Below are 9,612 nucleotides of genomic sequence, written 5' to 3' on the forward strand. Positions count from 1 at the left end.
TTTGTTTCTTCCACAGCATCACGTATGGGGATATACATGTAGTAAATGTTCTGTAAATTGTTTCTAAGTGATATTTCCCCAAGAAAAGAAATTAAAGTAAAAATAGATCACTTAAACCAGACTCCTAGAGTACCAAGCAGAAACAAATGTAAAACTGCACTGTAGCTATATTTCTATAACCCCGGGCTCACAGGGACACAAAGAGTAACAAAAAAATTCTCACAGTTAAAAAATTACAAACCACTCAAAGACACATTCCGTCATGAGAGTGAATGTCCAAAACAGGAAAAGTAATACTCTCAGGCACTTGAAAAATAGAGCAATCTAAAAAAAAAAAAAACTTTAAGGTGAAAAAATAGTTTTCAAATGAAGGCAAAGATAAAGAATAGGGAATAATAGAAAAAAGAATAGGACATTGTGAAAAAAGAGCAGGTATACTTGAAAAGGAATCAAACAACATCGAGAAATAAAAAGTATACTCTCTGAAATGATTGAATGAAAGACAATCTTGCTCAGCATTCACACCACTAAGCAGCCTGGCAGTATATCTTTAGGGCTATGAAGCAGTTAGCTCTGGGCTGGGTTAGTGCTCCCACTGCAGTCTTGATGCCGGAGGAGAAGGTCTGGAAGGCCCAACAGTCAGCCCCAATCCACCTCATCCTCTTACCAGGTTCTTGACTCCACCACAGGAAAGAATTCAAGATCAGAGTCACAGTAGAAAGGGAGAACAGGTTTAATGTAACAAATAAAAGACACAGACCTCAGAGAGAAAGTGCAGCATAGCTCCAGAGACTGAGCAGGGCACACACCAAGTTTAATACAAAAGTAAGAAATACATAAAGTTCAGTACAGAGTGCAGGGTGGCTCAAGAGAGTGAGCAGCCGCTTGGGGAAAGTAAGTTTGATACAAAAAGAAATAAATACACACTAAACAGGCAGAGTGAGGACTGGCCCCTGAAAGAGTGAACAATTGCCCCACATTCTGCCCAGATTCAGCTTTTATAGTTTTGCTATCTAATACATATTCATGATATCTAATGAATATTCAATTAAAGGGATAGTTCCCTGTTATGTAATAGCCTTGCACATGCTCAGTTGGTCTCTTTTTGAAGCATGTTCATTGGTCAAATCTTATCACATACATATTCAAGAATATCCTGAACTCTTTAGCACCCCTAGTGGAAAGTCATTCAAAGGATAAACTCACTTCTAATGTTAGGTCACCGGGGTCATATAAGCTGGTATAAAATTCTTTTTACTGAGCATGCTCAGCTACTGGATTTGCTTAAGTCTGTCCGTGTGGTCTCAATCTCCTCAAGTTGGTGCCAATAATAGGTCCAACAAGCAACAGTAACTCTCCTCTAGGGGTGGGCCTAGGAGAGGGGCCTGAGACCTTGGGAGTGGGTTGAAACCCAGAAGTGTGTCCTGAAACCTGAACCCAGGGAAACTGAGCACCTCCTATCTCAGCCTACTGCCCTTACAGCACTTACCACATCACTGCCTGTCTTCTTGTCAGTCTCCCATGGTAGGCTGTAAGCTCCTTGACAGCAGGGATTGTCCTCTTCACAGCTGGACACCAAGCCTGGCACAGTTCCTGGCACATGGTAGGAACCCAACCAATATTTACTAGAATGTGAATGAATAAGAAAAAATACTTTGAAAATTGTACAGTTATTTGTAGTAGCCCCACATACAGAATTTAAACCTTATGCCCAACAGTAGGCTCAAACAGTAGAAAATTAAAAAGAAATAAGACTCTTGTAGACCCTGAGAATTGCCAAGTGCATAGACCATCCCAGGTCCCTGGGATCCTGTGGGAAACTATGTAGCAACGAAAAGAGAATATGAAACACTAAGTGCCCATCTTTGCAACTAAGTTGATTGACATTGCACTAACCAAGTCAGGAGGGAATCTGAGGTGGTGTCAAGGTCACCATGAGAGTTCAGGCCTCACCTGGGGAGGTGCACTAGGTTTGAGGAGAAATGACCACAGTGCAGAGAAGATGGGCTTGTTTGGATGTAGGCTTCTTGTTTACTAGCTCTAGGTGAGAACATTCTGGTTGCTGCGTCTGCTCACCTGCTTGTCCGGGGTGGGGAGCACTGACCTTCCTTCTGTCCTGGATCCCTTGGGTCCTACACCCAGACATCAACCCCACCCAGAGGCCATGCTGCAAAAAGGAGCCAACTTTAGGTCCTTGCTCTAATTCCCCACCCTCTAAAAAAAACACCATAGGATTCTACTGAGAGGTTTTAATAGCTAAATTCAACCAGCTGTCCTATATTCACTCTGATAAGAGCGAGGTATGCCTGCACAGTTGTCCAGTTCTGTGCCAGACACTGTTATTACTGGCTTTATAATTATTAACTCATTTTATAATTACAATATGAGGCCAGGACTATGATGATTATCCTCTTTCCATGGGTGAGGAAACAGACCCAGAGAGGTTAAGAAACTTCCCCAGGGTCACACAGCTAATAAGAGGCAGAGCCAGGATTCAAGACCAGATCTTCCTGCGTCTGATGCCCCACACTCTTGAATGGAGGTCAAAGACAGAAAATGAGCAGGCATGGAAAGCGATGACCCTGGACCTCCTGCTGTTGCTGCTGCCGGCCAGGTCAGTCACTTCAAGGGTGTTGCTGGCACAAAGGCCTTCTGGACGCACATCTGTGAGGAAAACAATATTTCAGCAGCTGTGACGCACATCTGGTGGCCGACATGTATTAATGACACCCAAGTGGGTTCCATGTACATGTGATCCAGAGCCTGATGCCACCAGCTTCACTCCAGTCTTCCTCATCCATGTCTTTATACCTCCCGTGGGTATACCCCTTTCTTAAAAGGTTATCACGCTCCCTTTGAGATTACACTCTCTGCAGCCATGTCTGGCCTTGGGAGCTCCCCAGTAGCCTACTTCTCTAGAAACAGTTTACCTGGTGAAGGAAACATGGGGATTGGAGTTAAAGGTGTGTCTGGCCCTGAATCCTGGCATTGCTGCTCACAGCTGTGTGACCCAGAGAGCTGCTCTGAGCCTCTTTTTCCTCAGATGTGTGATAAAAATTGGGATAAGGAATGTGACAGGGTGGCAGAACCACCACTCACTAGATGCTGGCTAAAATGCTAAAGTGTTGCCAAAACATCCAGGGGGAAAGCCTCATCTTGGGATCTGAGAATTCCCTCCATGGATTGCTTCAAATATTTTCCCAGCCTTCCATCGCTCTCTTCTTTGTAGGTTTCTTTATTTGCACAATCCAACCCATTTCTGCACAAAGCAGGTTGGCTAACTTGCTGGAATGGGACCACTTCTACACAAAAAGTAATAGGAGCTTCTCACTAGGTGGTGACAGTCTCAGGAATTCCTGCCCAAGGGGACACTCTGAATTAAGGAGCAGAGAACTATGCTGAGATAGAGCCACTCAATTCAGAAAACACCTCTTATCCTTATTATGCTAAAAGAAGGTACTTTATAACTGTGATCATCTCAGGAATCTGGCATGTCATGCAGGTCACCAGAAGTGTATTGGCACAAGGAGCTGCTGAGCCTTCTGGGAGAGACATGGAAGACAACTCTGGAACTGATAGGCCCCAAGACCTTAGGATGAAACTTACAGGAACAAAGATGTGGGGCTGGCCGGTTAGCTCAGCTAGTAAGAGCACAGCCTTGTAACACCAAGATCAAGGGTTTGGTTTTGGTACCAGCCAGCCACACCCCCTCCCAAAAGAACAAAGAGAGGAAGTGGGGGCTTTCAAACTCTGGGGAGACAAGGCATGTCACAGTGAGTCCAGCAGTGCCCCCATGTCAGAAAGGAAGAAATGCCTCATTTGTGTTCTGCCCTATTCTCCTCTTGGTGGAAAAAGGCAAGTCCACCTAAATCTCTTGTGATTCAAAGTCCTAAAGAGGTGGAAAGAAGTTTTCTTTTCCTGTAACTATCAGTAAAAATCAAACTTTAATAGGCCCTTGCCTAGAATTGGGGTGTGTTTCGGGATTAAAATCATATCAAGAATATTCATTCAATGGGAGACTGTTTAAAGGAATGAAATATTAATATGGGCAATGATGTGGTGAGTCTCAAAAACATTATCAGTAAAATAATCCAGATGCAAAAGAGCACGTGCTGAGTGGTTCCATTTATATAAAGTCCTAAAACAGGCAAAATTAATCTGTCAGGATAGAAGTCAGAATAGTGGCTGCCTGTGGTGGACGACTGACTGGAAAAGGGAATGAGAAACATTCTGGAGGGAAGAAAAAGGTCTTCGTCTTGATCGGGGTGATGGTCACATTGGTGTATGTAACAGTAAAAAGCTCATCAAATGGTACTCTTAAAATCTGGGCATTTTACAATATGGACGTTATTCTTTAATTCAGGAAAAAATATTTGAACACTAAGATTCTTGTGTCCTCTTAGTGGGCATTTAGGGATATTAAAGGGATGGAGCTGTCAAAAGGTCTACTGCACACATTCATGTGATTCTGATGTAACGAAAAATATGAAGCTGCTCCCTTTGCCACTGCTTCCCCACCACTCCTCGGCAGAGTCTGAATCCTTGTAAGCTGTGGTGTCCTGATAAGCTGATAGAGTTTGGATGTGTTCTCCCCCCAAAGCTCATGTCAAAATCTGATCCCCAATGTAGCAATGTTGGGAGTGGCTTGGGTCATGGGGGCAGATCCCTCATGATTAATGCCCTGGGCAGCAGCGGGGAGGGTAGTGAGTGAGATCTCACTCTGTTAGTTCCCATGAGAGCTGGTGTTTAAAAGACCCTGGCACCTCCCCCCTCCCTATCTCTCTCTTGCTTCCTCTCACCATGTGATCCTGCACCTGCCGGCTGCCTGCCATTTTCCCCAATGAGTAGAAGCAGCCTGAGGCCCACACCAGTTGCAGCTGTCCCAGAATCATAAACCAAACAAACTTCTGTTCTTTACGAATTACCCAGTTTCTGGTATTCTGTTATAAGCAACAGAAATTGACTGATACATAAGCATTTAACAACTGGCTCTCTAGGAGAAAAAGTTCTGGTTTATAGCTTTTACCAATTCATGTGGTGTAAATGCTCTCACCGTGGCTGACTCCAAGCTGCTAACATGATGTCACTGATCATGCAGTTGGGAAGAGATGGGCACAATTGACTTTCACAAGGTGGTATGATCGATCCCAGCACAACACTGTGACAAGCCTTATTTCACAGCTTGAGGGATTCTCGGCAGAGCTGAGGAAGCAGATATTAAACAGTGTAGGACTCTGGAGCCAACAGCCATTTCCTATTAGCTTCATTTCCTATTACGATGGGAAGGAACTGATGCTGCTGTAAAGTGATAATATGAAACACTGGCCCCTGTGAGCGGGGTTGGCCTTGCGGGATATGGGAGTTTGGCAATCGTATAAGCGGATTTAGCAACCCATTGGCAGCATCAAGATTTTTAAGTTAAAATATGGGTATTTCATTTAAAACTCCTGAATTCTAATTTCTGTTAAGGAAAAGAAAGAAGAAAATGTGGCACCAGAGGCGTGCATCCTTTCTTGGCAACGACAGGTCATAACAGGATAAAAGCTGCCCCCACGAGAAGGGCACAGATTGTCCCCCCGTAATCCAGGTCTTAACAACGCACCTGCTGCAACCAGTTATGTTACCTGTGTGGTTCTAGTTGGCACTGAGTTCACAAATCCTGGTTTAATCTCTGAAAACAAGTTTGGGGGTGTGTGTGTGCCAGCAGTTAACTTCGGGGTGAGATGAAGAATGTGCGTGCATGTCCACAGTTCCCCCAGTCGGAGAAACCAGACTTGGCATCTTGGGGTACCCACACTCACTCTGGGTGTTCAGTGGGTTTTGGGACACCAAAGGTGTGGCCTGGCACCACTGCTGGGCTCTGGCCTCACCTTGCTGGCTCTCTTCTGGTGCCTCCCTGCCCAGACCCCGGCCCTGGCTCTGCCAGGCCCCCCTCCTCCTCTAGAAACACAATCTCTCCTTCTGCGCATCTCCCAGCCTCCCAGGGGCTTAGTTCATGCCGGCCTGCACATTCACTGCCAGCTTAGTTCTACTGCTATTTCATTCCCTGCTTCCCAGGATGCCTCCCTGGGCCCCACCTGCTATCTGTCTCTGGTGACCTTGAATTCTTCCTGAATAGTGGGGTGAGTGCCAGGGCCTGGCACAAGCCTTGCCCAGTCCCTGAGAATGCCAATCTGAAACTAGATAGTTCACACACCCAAGAAGAAAGAGCTGCTTATGTTCCTTACTGACGTCCCCCAGCCACCCACGTCAGAGATGACACACATGTGCTGTCTGGGCTTGCAGCCTTCTTTGCGGCCCTCAGAGCAGACCCTCCATTGGGTGGTTAGCCGTGGCTAGCATGGATTGAGATAGGCTGATTTTGTCTTCCTGTATCCCTCACAGGGTTAAACCAGCTCTGAGTAATGACATCCCTGAAACTGACAATAAAATTTAGGCACACCCAGGCCACAAAGGGCCAGGGGTGTAGGGCAGCCAAATTACAGGGAAGTGTCTGGAAAGGGTAAAAGGCAGGAGGGCAGATGGGCTGCCGGACACCACGCCTGCAGCAGGGGGTGGCCAGCAGCATGAAGCCCTCCCAGAAAAAAAACTCAGCAAATGGTGGAATTTCCAGCAGAGGGACAGAGCAGAAAAACTCTCTGGCTGCTTGGGGAAGGGGACAGGAGAGAATGGTCTCTGAGGGAGGCTCACCCACCCCTCCCACTGGCACTGGTGGTGTGACCTCTGCCCACTACGGAGCTACCCAGACAGCGCCCCCACCAGGGCCTCCCGAAGACTGGTGGGAGACAGGCAGGAGGAGATGGGCCAGGCAGGGATGGGAGGGGTGGCAAGGGCTGCAGCAGCCACAGGAACAGGTTTCAGCCAGCTGCCTGCATCCTCCCTGGAGCTGTGTCACCCCTCACTGACAGGCCTGTCTGTCACAGGCCATTAAGCACTTGGCAGGTGCCATGTATTTGGCTGAAGCTGGGAATGGGGTTGGGAATAAGGGGATGCCTGGGAATGTGCCAATCTCTCCCCTCCCAGGCTGTGGATCCCTAGGAATAAGTGCCCCTCTGAGGAGTCCTCATTCTCCCCTGAAAAATCTATACCCTCACACCCCCCTGGAGATTTCCTACACACCTACACACACAACACACCACACACACACACACACACACACACACACACACACACACACACACACACACACACACACACACACACACACTACACTTGCAGCGTCCAGGTCCTAAATTCTGACACTTCCTCCTTAGCAGCTCCTATGTGCCCCCTTATTACCCCAAAGCTAACATTTGGGTGTCCCCAATCTACACACAAAGCCCCCTCTGCATCCCAGGGTAGAGCTTTCTGCCCAGCCCTGCAATTCTTGCTGGGGTATCCACACCCCGCCCCCACTACCCACTTTCCCCCTGTCTGGGCTGCAGAAAACTAAGCTCTTCCTTCCTCCCTAGGGCTTGAAAGCAGAGAAGAGGAGAGAAAAGCAAGAGGCTTATCCATACCAAGGACCCCAAGAGTCCCGAAATGGAGACATTGCCCCCACTCAGAGAGAGATCTGTTCATGCCCATTGGATCAGGGGCTCCTTTGCTTAAAACTCTGTACCCACTCCGCTTAGCTCACAAGCACCTCAGCTTGGCAGAGCCCACCAAGGCCAGGCTCCTGGGCCCCTTCAGCCGCATGTTCCGTCATTCCCTAGGCCCGGGACACCCTGCCGTGGGAGACCCCCTGCTCTTCCCAGGCTAGCCATGGTCTCTCAGGACCACAGCCCTTCACACATGCTGTTCCTTCTGCTTTGCAGGCCTTTCCCATCATGTCCACCTGGAGAGTTAACTCGTCTTTTATCCTTCGAGGCCACCTCTCTTAGGAAGCCTTCTGATGACTCTTTGGGTGTTCGTAACTCCCTTGCTCAAAATACTTGTCATCTCATGTTTTAGTGGTTAACAGGCCCCTCTTCCTCATTAGGCTTTGAGCTAAGGAGCAAGGGGACTGTGTTTAATCCACAGTCTCTACCATATTGTTAACGTATAGTAGATGCTCAAGAGGTACTTGTCAACTGAATGCATGACTTAATGAATGAGGAAGAATAGATAAAATTACACAGAGAGGAACAGCAGGTCTATGAGGAGGAAAAGGAATTTCCAGCAGTGGATATCAAGAAAGGCTTCCTGGAGCAAGTGGACAGGCTACTCACAGGGTACTCTAGGCAAAGGGAACAGATTGGTCAGCGCAGGGAGGAGCCGTAGCAGAGGGCTTCCCTCAGGACTAAGAATACAATATTCACCCAGTGGCTACTCTGTCCCAGGCCTTACTCTAAGCCCTTATACATATTATTATCCCATTTAACCTTCATAACAACCACTATAATCATTGGTCGGCACTATAATCATCCCCATTTCACAGAAGAGGAAAGTGAGGTCTAGTAACTGGCCCAAGGTATTATAGAGAAGCAGAACAAGCAGGAGTGATACAGAATTCAGGATCTGACCTTGTACAATGGGGCAGCTGCTTGAAGAGTTAACACTCGAGTCTAAAGGAAGCAGGGCAGGCAGTGGGGAAGGGAAGTTAAGTGTGAAGTGGGAGGGAGCAAGAATGAGCTCAACCAGTGAGAAAGAGCTGGGACTCTGGGACATGGACAGGCAGCCACCTCCAAGCCACCACCTTCAATGACATAGGAGAAGCTGGCATCTTTTGTCCTGGAGCTAAACACACACATGGCTCATGACTAGGACAAGCTAAAAAGGAGATTGATGGAGGACTTTTTTTTTTTTAAATGATGACGTTTATGAGGTATTGGCACTTCGAATGCTTTCTGTATATTTAATTATATTGATAAATTATTGTTAAATATCTCTTGGGGTATGATAATGGTAAGATTATTTCATATATACATACACATGCATATAAACATATATAAAGTATATGTATGTATATATAAAACAATATTACTATGATAAATGTGAATGTATGTACATTTATATATGTGTATATTTATTTGTTTCTTTGCTTATTTAAAGAGTCCTTATCTTTTAGAAATACACTAAAAATATGTAGAGATGAAATCACGTACTGTCTGGGATTTGGTTCAAAATTATATGGAGGATAAAGCAGATGTGGTTGCAGATGAGATGGGGGCCTGGCTGTGAGTTGATGGTTGCTGGGTCTGGGTTACGAATTCATGAGGGTGCATTATAGTATGCTGCCTGATTTTGCATATGTTCTAAATTCTCCGTAATAAAAAATAAGAGCAAAAACAAGAAAGTGAGGAGAATCAGTGAGATTTAGGGTTGGGGGAAGGGCCAGGCATCTGGTGGAAGAAACAGCTCAGAGGGCTGTCGGGCGTGTGAGGCCCCAGAGGCTCACAGTTGCTGGAGCGTGATGCTGTGCCAGGTGCTTTGAGTACCAAGACGACTAAGGCTCAGTCCCTACACGCCAGGACAAAGACCAGTCTCAGTGGAGGCCCTTGGCCTGAACCCAGTGGGAGAGCCCTGAACAGCCTGCGAGATTTGAATGAGGGGCACAGAGGCAGTGGCCATTTGTTCTGGAAGGGCTGGGAGACCAGGTGGTTCAGGAGGCATCAGGCAGAGATAATCCAGCATGCTAGGTGCAGGGAAGCC

This window comes from Cynocephalus volans, chromosome 5 (genome assembly GCF_027409185.1).
Source record: "Cynocephalus volans isolate mCynVol1 chromosome 5, mCynVol1.pri, whole genome shotgun sequence".
In the NCBI taxonomy this organism is placed as follows: domain Eukaryota; kingdom Metazoa; phylum Chordata; class Mammalia; order Dermoptera; family Cynocephalidae; genus Cynocephalus; species Cynocephalus volans.